We start from the raw sequence: 16,395 nt of genomic DNA, 5'->3' as shown, positions 1-16,395 counted from the left end.
CCCATTAATGAAAATTTCAAACACACAGAAGTAGAGAGAATAATGAATTCATGTAACCAAACTCAGTTTCAACTGTTATCAACAGTTCCCCAATCTTAGTTCATCTATGCCCCCACACACTTCTTTTGTCTGAAATATTTCAAAGTAGATCTTATACATCAAGCAATTTTTGTCCATAAATACTTCAGTAAGCATTTCTAACCGATAAGGATTTTTTCGGTACATAATCACAATGCCATTACCACATCCAAGAAAAATAACAAGAATTTCTTAATATTATCTAGCTTCCAAACCATTTTCTGAGGATGCTGATTGTCTCAAATGTCTTTTTACAGTTAATTTTACAAATGAGATTCAAATAAGCTCTTCTACATGATATTTTGCTGTTTTTGTCTCATCAGTATCTTTGAATCTAGAGCAATGGCCTTTCCTACCATTCTTCTGTGCCATTGATTTGTCAGAGAATGATTCAGGGTATTATGATTCTCATTTTGACATATCAGAAACTGAAGTTCAGAGAAGTTAAGTAACTTGCAGAACATCACTCAGCTAAGAGACAGAACTCATTTGGGACCACCCCCAAAGTTTGTTACTAGTGGGAGGAGCCTAGCACCCAAGGGGGTCCCAGTTGGGCAGGGGTTAGGCAAAGCAGCAGGGGCAATGGTCTGGACCCAGAAATAAAAAGAGGTGATGGTAAGTAATATAATTATTACACTATTTTTGATTGATAAACTGCTTGCAAGGGGCTGGGAAGCTACTAAGAGCTTCATGGTACTATTTCATTCAGTCCTCACAACAACCATGAGTAGGTCATACTTCTCCCCATTTAACAGATGAGGAAACAGAGTCACAGATTGCTTATAGAGTTTCCCCAAGTCCCACGGCCAGTGTAGGCAGAGCTGAAAGCCTGATTTAATCCCAAAGTCTATGCTGTTTTTGACTGTCACTGGAGAGGGAATTCCTTGGAAACCTGAGACCTCTTGGTTGGGGGAGAAATCTCTGCCAGAGACCAGCAATGTGATGCCCAGCCAGCCACACCCACCTTCAGTTTCTTGTTTGCCCAACCGTTAAGAAATGATCCCTGAGGGTCCCTTCGTGTCCTCAGGGGCCGGGTTCTCGGAGGAGCTCTTTCAGGGATGGAGGACTGGCTGACGCAGGCCTGGGGTGGTGATGCTGGAAAGGAAATCATCCTCCGGCTCCCCTTTCATTTCCGCATAGCTTGGGGCTTGCTTAAATGTTTCCTGGGTACACCATGGATCCCTTCCCCGTGTGTGCTGTTCTCGCCCTGGCCCCCATGACCGCTCCAGAGGGTGGGTCTGCCCTGCCTCTTCCTCTGGATTTCCCCTCGAGCCTCTGTGGTGCCTAAGTACACTCAGAAGTGGGGGTGGACAAAAACTGTTTTTCTTACAGCTTGAGATCCCTGTCACATGCTTCCGTGTCATCTTCAACAGAGTCATCCCAAATCACAGGATCAAACCAATGGGTCCTTTATTCAGAGGCTAAAGACCAAACAGTTGGCAGAGGCAGGTCACTGGGGCCCGGGGTTGTGATGCAATGACCTCGGTGCCAGGGGAAAGCCCACGTGCCAGGGAAGGGGAGCACAGTGTTTCAGGATCTCACCACTCAGGGGTGGGAGCCCCACAGGCCTCCTCCTGCTGTTCCCAGGTCCAGACAGCCATTGTGGCAGCCATAAGGGCTCTGAGGAGTGGGTGGCCTTTAGAGATATGGACCTCCCTAGGGGATATGGGTACTAACAGGGTCTGCAGGGGGCTCTGCATTGATGATCCCAAAATAAAGTACTGAAAGAGCTTTATAAACTGTAAGATGCAATAGCTCCTTATTAGAAGGCAAAGCAACAACAAAAATGCAGCCCAGACACCAGTGGATCTGAGTTCCGGTTCAGGCTCTTCTATATCAGCTCCGATACCCACAGTGGGTTACACGACCTCGACCTCTGTGTCTCAGTTCGCTCATCTTGAAAACGAGGGTTGGGTCAGGTAATGATAGTTCTGGGTCTTTTAACTCCAAGAGTCTAGGACTTGGGGTAACTGTCTGCCCCTAACACTCTAGGCCTTGCTGAAAATTGATGCCACAGAGGTAGAAGTCCATATGCCCAACATACAGCACATACTTGGTACATGATAGACACCTGAAAAACACCATTGCTAATACTGTCACAGTCAGGGTAATAAAACTGGCTGGCGTTTACTGAACAGTTACTATGAATAACTCCACGGTCTATGTATTCTTTATTGCTACACAACACATTTTCCCAAAACTCAGCAGCTTAAAACAATAGTAAACACTGAGTATCTCAAATAGTTCTCTGTGGGTCAGGAGTTCAAGGGCAGCTAAGCTGAGTGCTTCCAGCTCAGTGCCTCTAAGGAGGTGGTAGTGATGTTGGCTGGGGCTGCAGTGCAGTTTATCTTAAGACTTTATTGGAGCTGGAGGATCCATTTCCAAGATGGCTCCCGCACATGGTCGGCAAATCGGTGGGCATGGGCTAAGGAACGGGTACCTCTCCACAGGGTTGCTTGAGCATCCTCAGAGTACGGTGGCTGACGTCCACCAGATGGAGTGATCCAACAGAGCAAATGTTCTTTTATGACCTAGTCTCAGACATGACATAATATTATTTCCACTATATTCTATTGGTCACACAGACCAGCCATGATATAGTGTGAGAGGGGTCCACAGGGGCATGAATCCCAGCAGGTAAGAATTTTTGACAACTGTCTTGGAGCCTGACTATCACACTCTGTTCTAAGTGTTTTATAGCTATTAATTTATTTATTAATTCATGAGCTTGATACAACTATCATCCCCATTTTACAGATAAGAATATTGGGTCCCAGAGAGATTAGGTAACTTACCTAAGATTAGACTTCTAGGAAATGGCTTGGGGCATTGTTTGCATCTCTTCAAAATCATATATTGAAGTGCTAAACCCCAATGTGATTGTATTTGGAAATGGGGCCTTTGAGAGGGAAGGACTAGTGACCTTAGAGACACAAGAGTCTGCTCCCTCTCTCTCTCTCTCTCCTCACACATATGCACTGAGGGAAGACCATGTGAACACACCATGAGACGGCAGCCATCTACAAGCCAAGAGAAGAGGCCTCAGAATGGAGCCCACCTTGCCTGTGCAAATTCATCTAGGATTTCCAGTCTCCAGAGCTGTGAGAAATAAATTTCTGGTATTTAAGCCACCCAACCTGTGTTATTTTGTTATGACAGCCTGAGCAGCCGGAGACAGGATTTGAACTCGGAGAGGTGGGCTCCTTACCCTTGCTCTCAAACTCTCCCTCCCTCTACTGCCCAGTTAACACTGGCCCTCAGCTGTGCAGATAGACTTCCCTGACAGTGGGGTCCAGATGGCATTTGGAAGGCTTGCAGCAAACTCAAGGTCCCCGGGGGTTCAGGGCTGGCCAGAACGTTTGGGTACTTGTACTCCGGAGAGACAGTCTTGGGGGCCACCTGCCCACCCCACCTGGCCTGCTGCTCACTCTCCCCCCACCAGCTTGAACCTGGGGTTTGCCACACACACCCTCAGGACGATCCAGATCATAAACAGTAAGTGGGAGGAAAACAAACTATATTTAAACCGGCAGTTGCTCCATAAACAAAGCTAAAAGACAAGTGACCATTGGGAACAGTAGAAACACATGTAAAGACCAAGTGTCAATACCCACAATACACTGAAGTTTTAAAAACAAGCAAAGGATACAAAAAGGCAACACACAAAAGACTAAATGACAATGCCCCCTTGCCCAAAACAAAAATAAGCAAGAGGCTGATCCTCACTAATTTTTAAAATCTCATTAAAACCACAGTAAAATCTGATTTTTCCCCTGCCAGATTGGCAAAACTATTAAGGATTAATAATATACAAATCTGGCGAAAGCGTAGGGCAATAGACGCTGCCCCTACTCTTGACCTTGGGGCAGGGGGTATGATTTTACAAACTCAAACTGTAAAGTACTTATACGTGTGACTCAGCAGTTCTATTCTGAGGCATCTCTCTTATCAAAATCCTAGAAAGATAATGACAGAAAGATATATTTAGTTAGCTAGAGACACTTAAACAGATAATCAGATCCATAGATCTATTTAAATACATGGATGTGTTTTGCAATATCGCTTATAGGGGCAAAACTTTGGAAATCACTCCAACGTCCGCCAAGGGAACAAAGAAAGAAACTGTCATGTGGTCACGTAGTGAATGCTACATAGCAGTGAGAGTGAACAAATATTGCCACGGCAACAACACAGATGAATCTCAAAGAATGTTGAACAGAAGAGTACATATGTGATTCTGTCTTTATAAAGTTCTAAAAAGCGCAAACTAATCTAAGCCGTTAGAAAGTAAGAGAGCGCTGCCCCAGGAGCTGGAAGGGGACAAGCCAGGCTCTGGGAGTGCTGGTCACGATCTGATTCTTGATCCCCGTTTGGGCTATTCAGGCACACTCCCTTTGCGAGGGTGCTTTGAACTGTATCCGTGTGAAGTGTGCACTTTTCTGAACATATATTACACTTCAAGGAGAAGTTTACTTAAAAATAAAACAAAGCATACCCCAGTAAGAATTCCCATGCATAAAGTACATACATACTTAAGTATTTCTCTAACTTAACAAATGACATTGAGCTTTCTATATTGAATACCAATATGAAAAGACGTCAGCAATATATTGTTAGCCACAGGCAGAAAAACAGACATCGTTGGTAGGTAATCTGATTCTTTTCTGTTAAAATTATGTATATGTTTATGCAAATAAGTGTAGAAATCAGAAATGTTGTACAGGCATAGAAGATGATTGGAAAGAAATCCCACTTTTTAAAAAGTCACTGTTCCTATGGATTAAGTCTCAAAGACTTAATTAAGTCTCAAAGAGCTGGGGCTTCTGACCGAGGCCCTCCACTGAGGCCCAGCAGGAAATCTGAGCTGCAGCTGAGGGAGCTGGGCCCTCACCTCTGTCAGAGCTGGGCCCTGGCCAGCAGGCCAGAGGGGACTTAGGAGTAGGGTTTCTGGAAGCACTGTGAGAGGTGAGAGCAGCCTGGGAACCCTAGAACACCCCAGGTCAAGGCCCGAGGGAGTGCATTTAAAGGCCATGGGCCCCAGTGGTAATGGGGAGGGGAAAAAAGGAAGGGACCTGTTTTCATCATCACAGCCCAAGAAGCATGCGTGATTATCTCCATTTCTAGATCAGGACGTCAAGGTTAAGTACCTTGCCTAAAGTCATACAGGTAGTACGTGGAAGAGCCAGGCTTGGAACCTTGAATTATGGGGCCCTGCACTGGGCTAGGGAGGGAAGGGCCCAAGGGAGCAGAGAGGAGCAGGCAGACTTCAGACTCAGAAGGACTCAGTAACCCAGCCCACCGGTTTTTTGGGGTTTTTTTGTTTTTTTGCCAGGGCCACCTATTAGGAATTATAAAAGCAGGTTCTGCCTAGTGCCTGCAGCTAAGCCACCCATCTGGGGTCGGTGCTCAACCACTAAATATGGCCCCAGGGGCTGCTCTGTTAACTCAGCACTGATACATCCAGCTCTGGCCGCCAGCAGCCTGGAGGCTGGCACCATCCAAAATAGATCCCAGGAGTGAGAGCATGGTTGGTCAGTCCGCTGTGCCTTGGTGCACAGCCACCGGCTAACCTCCCAAGGCCCCTTCTCCTCCCTCATTCCTCTGCCTCTACTCTTGGGAAGAAACAAAGGGTGGGGCAGTGGTGACTGGAAGATCCTGGATCCTGGATTCAAGTCCCTGAAGATTGAGTCCAATGTGACCTGGCTAATTGTCCTGTCCTAAGCGGCTTAGAACAGGCTAATTTACTGATTGTTGAGACTGGAGGCTGGGGGACAGCACTCCGTGGTTGGGAGCCTACTATGTACCAGTTTTATTCAGTCCTTACGACTATGAGAGGTAGGGATTAGTATCTCCATTTCACAGATAAAGAAACAGAAGCTCAGAGGGGAAGTAATTTACCCAAGGTCACCTACAGCTTTGGCTCTGGAACTAAGAAAGACCTAGATTTTTGAGGCTGGCCCTGCTACTTAGTGGTCTTGGGCAAGTTACTTGACCTCTCTGAGTCTTGGTTGTCTCATCTATAAAGATGTTAAATAAATATCCAACTTATGAAGGTCCTCAGTCAACATTATTATGATTAATTCAATTATCTGACCAACGTGAGGTTTCACGCCCCAAGAGCAGGGGAAAATTTTTAACCTTTCCAGATCAATCCAAGATGTCTTCCCGAGAGAAGTAGCATTTCTGTCCCATTTTACCCTGAGACCATAAGTTCACTGGGTGTGGGTGTGGTTGTGGTAGGGCTGGGTGCGGTGGTATTTGGGAGAAGGTGGAACAGCTGATGTTGCCTCAGTCTGATGTATGGGGGTCAGGTCAGGTCTAAACACGGGCAGGCCACCAGACCTCGTTCTCAGAGGATGTCCCAACAGCCCGCTTGGGCACCTTGGATGATAAACAAGTTGTCACCCTCCGAGCCCCAAGTGAACCTGATAAATCCTGGCAGAGCTGAGGGAAGAGTAGAGGCCCATCTATAAATACTCCATGACTCAGACTCAGCATCCTGTTGAAAGAGCTGCTTGTGTTTACGGCTCTGTTGCTGGGGGAGGTGTTCCAGCACTGTGGAAGGGCTAGGCCACCCTGAGGTGTTAGACCCCCCATTTTGCTCTGCTGGGGTAGGAATGGGTCTGCAGCTTAGTGTCCAGTCCATTATGGGTTCAGGAAATCTCTCACCTCTGGGCCTTCTGCACTCAGGAAATGAAACATGTTGGTTCTCCCTGCTTTAGCCAGATGGGCTATGAGGTAGGATTGCCTAGTGGTTGGGCACAAAGGTTTTCATGGGGCTAGAAGAATGTGGGCGCAAGTCCCAATTTCATCCCTGAACTAGTTATGTGACTTTAGACCAGTCACTTTATTTTCTGAGCTATAAAATGGGGATAGCAATGGAAATTCCTTCATAGGACTGTCATGAGGACAGAAAAAGAGTGTATATAAGGCACTGAGCATGGTAACCAGCATCAGTAAACCTTCAGTGAATAGTAGGCATTGTACTTACAAGCTAAGCTATCTGTTTAAAATACTTGGAAAAGGGGATCCTTAGGGATCTGGTTCCCCCCAGAGAGAGATTTAGGGAGTCTGTGGTTACCCCAGACCTTTACCATCTCTCTGCTTCCCGAATATGAAGAGCCAAGGTATGAAGAAAACAAGATGGTTCCCAAGAATGGTAGGGAAAGAGTGAGGCACTGTCATTTATCAAATACCTACTGTGTGCCAGCTGCTGTCACTTAGATCATCATCCCCTTTGACTCCCTGGCCACCATATAACTAACTCCCTGTAAATCAAGGCCCAGTGAAATGTACTGAATGGCAGAGCTGAGATTGAACCCATGTCTGTGCCTCCAAAGTGCTTGTTTTGCGTGTAGCCCACTGCACGAGACCACCTGGCTGCTTCCCTGGTCTCGGAGGGTGGCCAAAGAAGGGACAGAAGTGAAGGAATGAGGAAGGAAGGATCAAGGAGCTTGCCCCGAGTCTGGGAGACCGTAAAGAATGAGGAGGACAACTGGAGATAGAAAGCTGGTTGGGGAAGACGCATAACTTTGAGGTGACTGCTCTGTGAGGTCAACCAGTAGACAGATGAAACTGAACCCAGAAGAAAGACCAAACCGGGATGGAAACAAGAGTCCTTTGCTCTAGACTGTCTGAAATGACTTCTGAAGAGGGTCCTCAAGACCCTCTTGTGCCTGGCTTTTAATGTTCGTGCTGTAGCACCTACCTCAGGGCCTTTGCATGGGCTGTGTGCCCTGCCTGGAGCAGTCTTCCCCTTCTCAACTAAGATGTTACCTCTCCAAAGAGGCCTTCCTTCGCACTCTATTTAAATAGGTCCCCATTCCATGGTTTCTGGACTCAGCACCCACTCTTTCCAACTATTTTTCAAAATCTATAATTGTTTTACTCAATTTCCTTGTCAATTGTCTATCCCCACCCCCACCCAATAAAGCACCTGTTCCATGAGTACAGGGATTGGCTGGGCTTGTTCACTGCCATATCCACAGCTCCCAGCATACGGTAGAAACCTATGCAAATATTTAGGGAATGAATGAATGATCCAGCCCTACCTGTCTCCTCATATCCTCCTTTTTCTGATTCTTTGCTCCTTTGAAACTGGTTTCCCCATCACACTCTCCTCATTCTCCCCTCCTACGTGCCTTTACCTGGAATGCCCTTTCACCTCTGCCCATTCAAACATTGCCAAAGCCTCAGCTCCTACCGGACCTCCTCTGGGAAGGCCACTTACCCCTGGATCAATTGCCCTAGTGAAGTGAACAACCTATACAACTGTGCATGGTTGTACATGCCCTACTCCAAGCACCACTACTTATATGTGACCTTGAATCAAGTCACTTCAGCTCTCTAGGTATTCATTTCCCACTGTTACTTCTATCCTTGGGATTTTATCTAAGGGAAATAATTCAAAAGCAGAGAAAAGCCAAAAATGCCCAAAGATGTACTCTGAAGCATTATTTAAAATAAAAGAAAAAATTTAATGGTGCCTGAGTGGCTCAGTTGGTCAAGCATCCGACTCTTGATATCAGCTCAGGTCATGACTGATCCCATGATGGGCTCTGTGCTGAGCATGAGGCCTGCTTGAGATGATCTCTCCCTCTCTCTCCGCTCCTCCCCTGCTCTCTCTCTCAAAATAAATAAATAAACTTTAAAAATATATAAAATAGAAGAAAAATTTTCAACAACAAAAATGTTAAATGTTAACAACAATAAAAGCTACTGTTGACTGAGAGTTTGAACAGGCCAGGCAGCAAATGGGGCATGAAGAGCTGTGGTTAAGAGCACAGGCTCCAGACCTTCAGCCTCACCACTTACTCTCTTGTGATCTTGAGCCAATGACTTACCTCTTTGACCCTCAGTTTCCTAAACTGTAACATGGGGATGATAACAGTTCCTACCTCATTGGCTTTCAGTTATTGTTAAGCTAACCTTTTATTGACTATAATCCAAATACATAAAGGTATACAAATAAATGTGAAACTCAATGAATTTTCACACACACACAAAAATATGGTCATGTGGGGCCCCTGGTGGCTCAGTCGGTTAAGTGTTGGACTTCGGCTTGGGTCATGATCTCACGGTTTGTGAGTTCAAGCCCCGTGTCGGGCTCTGTGCTGACAGCCCAAAGCCTGGAGCCTGTTTCAGATTTCGTGTCTCCCTCTCTCTCTAACCTCTCCCATGCTCACGCTCTGTCTCTCTCTGTCTCTCAATAATAAATATATGTTTTTTTAAATTTTTAAAAAAATATATGGTCACGTAACCAGGGCAGTTTTGAGGATTGGATGACAAAGTACCTGGGAAGTACTTAGGTGCCAGTGCTGAATGGCTAATGTTACTCGTTCTGTATTTCATGTGCATTGTGCTAAGCACTTTCCATGTATTGTTTTTATTAAATCCTCACAATAACCCTACAAGGTAGGCACTAATATTATCTTCATTACAAATAGGAAAACCTAGACTTGGAGAAGTTAAATATACCAGCCAACATCACAACATTAATAAATGACAAAGGGGAGAGAAGAACCCAAAACCTTCCTCCCCAACCGCTTGATACACTGATTGCCTTGAAATCAATAACTCGACTAGGCAATAAAAACTTGGGTAGTCAATCACCAACTCGAAAACTGTGGTCTTCTGAGTTTTTGAGTCATGTAGTCACATGTATTGACCTACTATGTGCCAGGCACTGTTGTAACCACTGGAGACACGGAGCAAGCAAGATCGAAAAGTCCCTTTTCCTCACAGAGTTTGTATTCTCTGTTAGGAGAAGACAGACACAAAAATAAATAAAGATAGATAAATAAAGATAGAAGTACTATCAAGAGAAGAAAACAGGACAATGGGATGGAGAGAGACTTGCAATCAGGGGGGCTGCTTTACACAAGACGTGCCTCTCAAGGAGCTGACCTGAATGATGGAGGAGCCAGCCGCGTGGTAACCAGGCAGAAGCCCGTTCCAGACAAGGGCAGCAATGAGTTTGGCATTTTTAAGGGACAAATAGAATACCGAGCAGCCATTCTCAAATATCATTTTGCAAACTAAAACCTGGAAAAAAAGCAGGGCGCCTGGGCGGCTCAGTCGGTTAAGCATCCGACTTCAGCTCAGGTCGTGATCTCTCAGTTCGTGGATTTGAGCTCCGCATCAAGCTCTGTGCTGACAGCTCTGAGCCTGGAGCCTGCTTCAGATTCTGTGTCTCCCTCTCTCTCTGCCCCTCTCCTGCTCACTCTGTCTCTCTCTCAAAATAAATAAACATTAAAAAATTTTTAACAATTGTTTTATTTTTTTAATGTTTTTTATTTATTTCTGAGAGAGAGAGAGAGAGAGAGAGAGAGAGAGAGAGAGCGTGAGCAGGGGAGGGTCAGAGAGAGAGGGAGACACAGAATCTGAAACAGGCTCCAGGCTCTGAGCTGGCTGTCAGCACAGAGCCCGACGCGGGGCTCGAACCCAGGAACCGTGAGATCATGACCTGAGCCAAAGTCAGACACCCAACTGACTGAGCCACCCAGGCACCCCAACAATTGTTTTAAAAATAAATAAATTAGGGGCGCCTGGGTGGCTCAGTAAGTTGAGCATCTGACTTCAGCCCAGGTCACGATCTCACGGTTTGTAGGTTCAGGCCCCGTGTTGGGCTCTGTGCTGACAGCTCAGAGCCTGGAGCCTGTTTCAGATTCTGTATCTCCCTCTCTCAGAAATAAATAAAACATTAAAAATAAATAAATAAATAATGAATAAAAAATAATTAATTAAAAAATAAAACCTAGAAAAGAGTAAAATAAAAAAGAAGAAACCAGAATGATCACTATGACAATTCCTGTGCACACCTCATCCCAGCCTTTGCTAGATGGATGGACGAAATTGTCAGAAAAGTGAAAAAGATTTATTGAGGTGGCATGATGATGAGGGCTTTTAATTTTTTTTCCTTTTTGAAAAATACCTGCTATTTGTCACATGACCGTTTACCTAATTTGTTTAAAGTTAAGAAAAAAGAAGAAGCATTCCAAGAGTCTCATACAAACCAAATAAGACAGTTCTCTGGTTACTGTGAAGGCTATGCACAGGAGAGAGATATATCATCTTAGCAAACACACTGTGTGATCTCAAGCAAGTTACACTCCCTCCCTGGGCCACAATACTGAACATGCAGGATGCTACAGTGCCTGGTACATCTGCCGAAAGTGGGGGCCCTCGGAGATGAAGGCATTGGCAACACCAAGCTACATGCTATTCATGTAGCACATACTTATAAGAATACTTTTTTTTTAATCGCAAGGAAAAAATGGAATCATTAATAAAAATCAATCAGGAGAATGAGAAAACAAGCCACAGATGGGAGGAAATATTTGCCCAAGACGTGTTTGATAAAGAACCATGACCCAACATCTGCAAAGAACATTTAAAAGTCAACAATAAGAAAATGAACAACTCAATTAAAAGACGGACAAAGGGTGCCTGGGTGGCTCAGTCAGTTGAGTGTCCAACTTCAGCTCAGGTCATGATCTCACAGTGCATGGGTTCGAGCCCCACATCGGGCTCTGTGATGACAGCCCAGAGCCTGGAGCCTGTTTCAGATTCTGTGTCTCTCTCTTTCTCTGCCCCTCCCCTGCTCATGCTCTGTCTCTGTCTCTCAAAAATAAACATTAAAAAATAAAAGACAGAACAAAGATCTGAAGAGCTCACCAAGAAGACATATGGATGGCAAAAAGCATATGAAAAGATGCTCAACATCATATGTCATTAGGGAATTGAAAATTAAAACAAAAATGAGATACCAGGACACACCCATTCGAATGACCCAAATTCAAAACACTGACATCACCAAATGCCGGCACATTTGATGTGGAGCACCAGGAACTCTCATTCATTCTGGCGGGAGGGCAAAATGACACAGCCACTTTGCAACATGGTATGGCAAGTTCTTATAAAACTAAACATACTCTTACCAGAAGATATAGGAATCATGCTTTTTGGTATTTGCCCGAATGGGTTGAAAATCTATGCCCATACAAAAACCTGCATGTAAATATTTATAGCAGCTTTAGTCGTAATTGCCAAAACTTGGAAGCAACCAAGATGTCTTTCAGCAAGTGAATGAATAAATAAACTATGGTACAACCATACAGTGGAATATTATTCAGCATGGGGGGGGAGGGAGGGAGGGAGAAGATGAGGGAGGGAGAGCGCAAGCTATCAAGCCACATAAAGACATGGAAGAAATGTAAAGGCATATTACTAAGTGAAAGAAACCAATCTGAAAAGGCTATATGTTGTATGATTCCAACATATGACATTCTGAAAAAGGCAATATGGAGACAGGAAAAAGTTCAGTGGTTGCCAGGGGTCTGGGAAAGAGAGAGATGAAGAGGTGAAGCACATGGAATTTTTAGGGCAGTAAAAATATTCTGTATGATCCTATAATGGTAGATACGTGTCATACACATTTGTAAAAACTCATACACACGAAGAGTGAACTGTAATGTAAGCTATGGGCTTTGGGTAATAATGACAGGTCAAAGCTGGTTCATTGATTGTAAAAATGGGCCACCCAGGTACATCATGTTGATGGTGGGGGATACTGGTTGAGGAGACAGAGGATATACGGGGACTATCTGTACATTCTGCTCAATTTTGCTCTGAAGGTAAAACTGCTCTAAAAAATAGGTTTTTGGGGCGCCCGGGTGGCTCAGTCAGTTAAGCATCCGACTTCGGCTCAGGTCATGATCTCACAGTTCATGAGTTCGAGCCCTGTGTCATCAGGATCTGTGCTGACAGCTCAGAGCCTGGAGCCTACTTTGGAGTCTATGTCTCCCTCTCTCTCTATAATCCTCCCTGGTTCACACTCTTTCTCTCTCTCTCTTTCAAAATTAAATACTAGGGGCACCTGGGTGGCTCAGTCAGTTGGGCGTCCGACTTCAGTTCAGGTCATGATCTCACAGTTCATGGGTTGGAGCCCCGCATCGGGTTCTGTGCAGGCAGTTCAGAGCCTGGAGCCTGTTTCAGACTCTGTGTCTCCCTCTCTCTCTCTGTCCCTACCCCGCTCATGCTCTGTCTTTCTCTGTTTCAAAAATAAATTTTATTTTATTTTTTTAATATATTTTTTTAATTTATTTCTAGGAGAGAGAGAGAGAGAAGCGTGAGCAGGGGAGGGTCAGAGAGAGAGGGAGATACAGACTCTGAAATAGGCTCCAGGCTCTGAGCTGGCAGTCAGCACAGAGCCCGATGCGGGGCTCGAACCCACGAACCGTGAGATCATGACCTAAGCAAAAGGCAGACGCTTAACCGACTAAGCCCCCCAGGCGCCCCCAAAAATAAATTTTTAAAAACTATTAAAATTTTTAAATAATAAACATTAAAATTTTTTTTAATAAATAATTTTCAAAATTAGGTTATTAGGGGTGTCTGGGTGGCTCAGTCATTTAAGCATCTGGCTCTTGATATCGGCTCAGGTCATGATCTCACTGTTAGTGGGACCAAGCCCCAAATCAGGCTCTGTTGACAGCACGGAGCCTGTTTGAGATTCTCTCTCCCTCTCTCTGCCTCTATCCTGCTAATGCTCTCTCTCACTCTCTCTCTCTCCAAACAAATAAACATTAAAAAATTAAAAATAAGTTATTAATTTTTCAAAAATCTGTATAAGGAAACAAAGAATCATTCATGGATATAGTTGTTAGCTCAGGTGCAGGACTGGGAAATTCCTGCAAGATCTCTGCTCCTTGAGGTCTGCCACCCTCACACAGGAAGGAACAAGAAGTCATGTATAAGATGAAGAGGGGCACCTGAGTGGCTCAGTCGGTTGAGCGTCCAACTTCAGCTCAGGTCATGATCTCAGGTTTGTGGACTCGGGCCCCACGTCAGGCTCTGTGCTGACAGCTAGCTCAGAGCCTGTTTCGGATTCTGTGTCTCCCTCTCTCTCTGACCCTCCCCTTCTCATGCTGTCTCTCTCTCAGAAATAAATTAAAAAAAAAAAAAAAAACCATTTAAGATGAAGAAACTGGGCTCCCAACAGCCACTCTTCACCGGACACTTACTGCACACTGAGCCCCACGCTCCACATGAATCATTCCATTTGCTCTTTCAACAGCCAAGCGAAAATGTTTCTATGATGCGAAAGGGCTGAAAATTCTTATTCCCAGGTAACGGCTGAGGAGACCGAGGCTGGGGCACGTAGATCTCCCTTGTCAGCCAGCTCTGGATGGGAGTCAAGTCAGCAGGAGAGATGGGAAGCTCCCTTGGCTCTCTCTGCCCTCATATTCCACAATGCCACGAGTTGGTTTGTCTTTTCTGGAGGCCCAGATGGGGGGCCCTGCTCACTCCGGACATTGGATTCCTGGAAGAACAGTGCTGTGCCCTTAGGGGACCGAGAGTCTGACTGCGGGCAGCTCAGCTCAGCTTCGGGAAGGAATTTCGCACCTTCCCAGACCCTAGACCACAGGTGGAGGGTGTCTGGGGGACAGGCCAAGTCTGCCTGCGAGGCTGGGAAGGGCTGTTCCCACAGAGAAAGGGCTCCTTCTCCAGCCCTCAGCCACCTGTTCCCCAGATCCGCCCTCCCCACCTCTGTACCTCCTCTTTGGAATGCTAAGTTTAAGAGCTGGTGGGGCTGGCTGGGTATTAATAACTGGAGTCTGACGTTTGTGCTGATTAGAAAGACATTCCTTCCTGGCAGCCAAGACCTCTGAATGCCTTTCAGCCCATCTCTTCAAGCCTCCCATGACCCTGATTAGAATGAGGGGGACAGAATAATAATAATAACAATAACAAGAATAATAACAATAATAATAATGATATACCAGCTACCCTGGCTTGAGTGTCACGGTGCCAAATGTATCACCCACACCATTGTGTTCAATCCCTACACATACTTTTAGTATCTCCATTTAATATACAGAGAAACTGAGGCTGGCGAGAGGTCAAGTAAGTTGCCCCAGGCCTCACAGCGGGGGAGCGGCTGGGCACAAACTCAAAACTGTCTGCCAACAGCAGCAAGCGCTCCTGTGGGTGGTGGAGCCAAAGGCGTGTGTCCTGCTCAAGTCCCAGTAAACACGGTGGCCCAGTCCCCTTAACCTCCGGAAGCAGAGCTCACTGGTACGTGGGGGGAAGGGATGAGCTTCCAGGAAACCGCCTTTCCAGTGGATGACAGGACAAGGCCTGCTCGCCCGGAGGGGCAGCCACGGCCAGCCTGGGAGAGGGGCCCTCCCTCGGCTTCTGGCATGGGGAGACAGGTGACAGGGAAATCAGGCCTTTGCCCCTCTGCTCACCTCTTGTCTTCCGGTTCTGGTTCTCCAGCCCTTACGCATCTCTTCACTCCTTTGAGGTGTTTCACTATTGACAGGCTCCGTCACAGGGAGAGGAAAGCAAAGAGGCCCATTTGTCCCGGGCCTCATAGTCACAAAGGCCACAAATCTAGACGTTTGACATTAGTTTTCCAGGGGCAGTGTGGCACACTGATTGCTTCACCACTAGAGCCAGTCTGCTGGGCCTCCCTTCCAGGTCTGCCACTTAGGGCTGTGCAGCTTCAGTAAGGTTCTTGAACTGCTCTGTGCCTCCATTTCCCTGTCTGTAAAATAGGGAGAAATACTACTTCATAGGGTTGCTGTGAAAATCAGCCGAGCTAATAAGAGTGTACATTTCTGTAAGCTTAAAAGCCTGGCACAGAATAAGCACTTAATCAGTGTTACCACTCCATCATTCGCTATTTCCAAATGATGTTCCATGCAGAATAACAGAATGGAAAGCAGACATTCGTCAAGGAGTTTAAAAAAATCATCTCCCATGTTGCCCCATTCAACACAACCACCTACACCATTTCACTACATTTCCTTCCAATGATTTTCCTGTCCATCATTTTTACACTATAATTACCATGTACTTAAAAGTTGTGCAACCGTGGGCCTTGGTTTTCATTTAACATTTTATCCTAAACATTTTCTATAATCATCCAATAGGATTTAACTGAGGGCCTGCGCCGTGCTGAGCATGGTTCTGGGCTCTGAGCATACAGCAACCAGCGGGAACAGACAAACCCATCCTCTCTAGGAGCTTCCATTCTAGCGGACATTGCTACATGGCCTGCAGAACTCATTCTTTTCTTTACATTGAGGTCTCATCATAAACAGAAGAGAACACAAACAGAAAGTGTGGAGTTCAAGGAATTTTTACACATATACTCATCGATGTAACCGCCACCCAGATTAAGATCCAGAACATTCCCATCACCCCAGAAGATTTCTTCACCTTCTCCATCAATAACCACCCCACTTCCACACAGATTAGTCTCACCTTTTAAGAGGAGGATCTTTTGAGAATGCCTATTTTTTTTATTTT

The sequence above is a fragment of the Hyaena hyaena genome, unplaced genomic scaffold (assembly GCF_003009895.1).
Source record: "Hyaena hyaena isolate Hyena2069 unplaced genomic scaffold, ASM300989v1 scaffold_3, whole genome shotgun sequence".
Classification (NCBI taxonomy): Eukaryota; Metazoa; Chordata; class Mammalia; order Carnivora; family Hyaenidae; genus Hyaena; species Hyaena hyaena.
Note: the sequence above shows the minus strand (reverse complement) of the source record.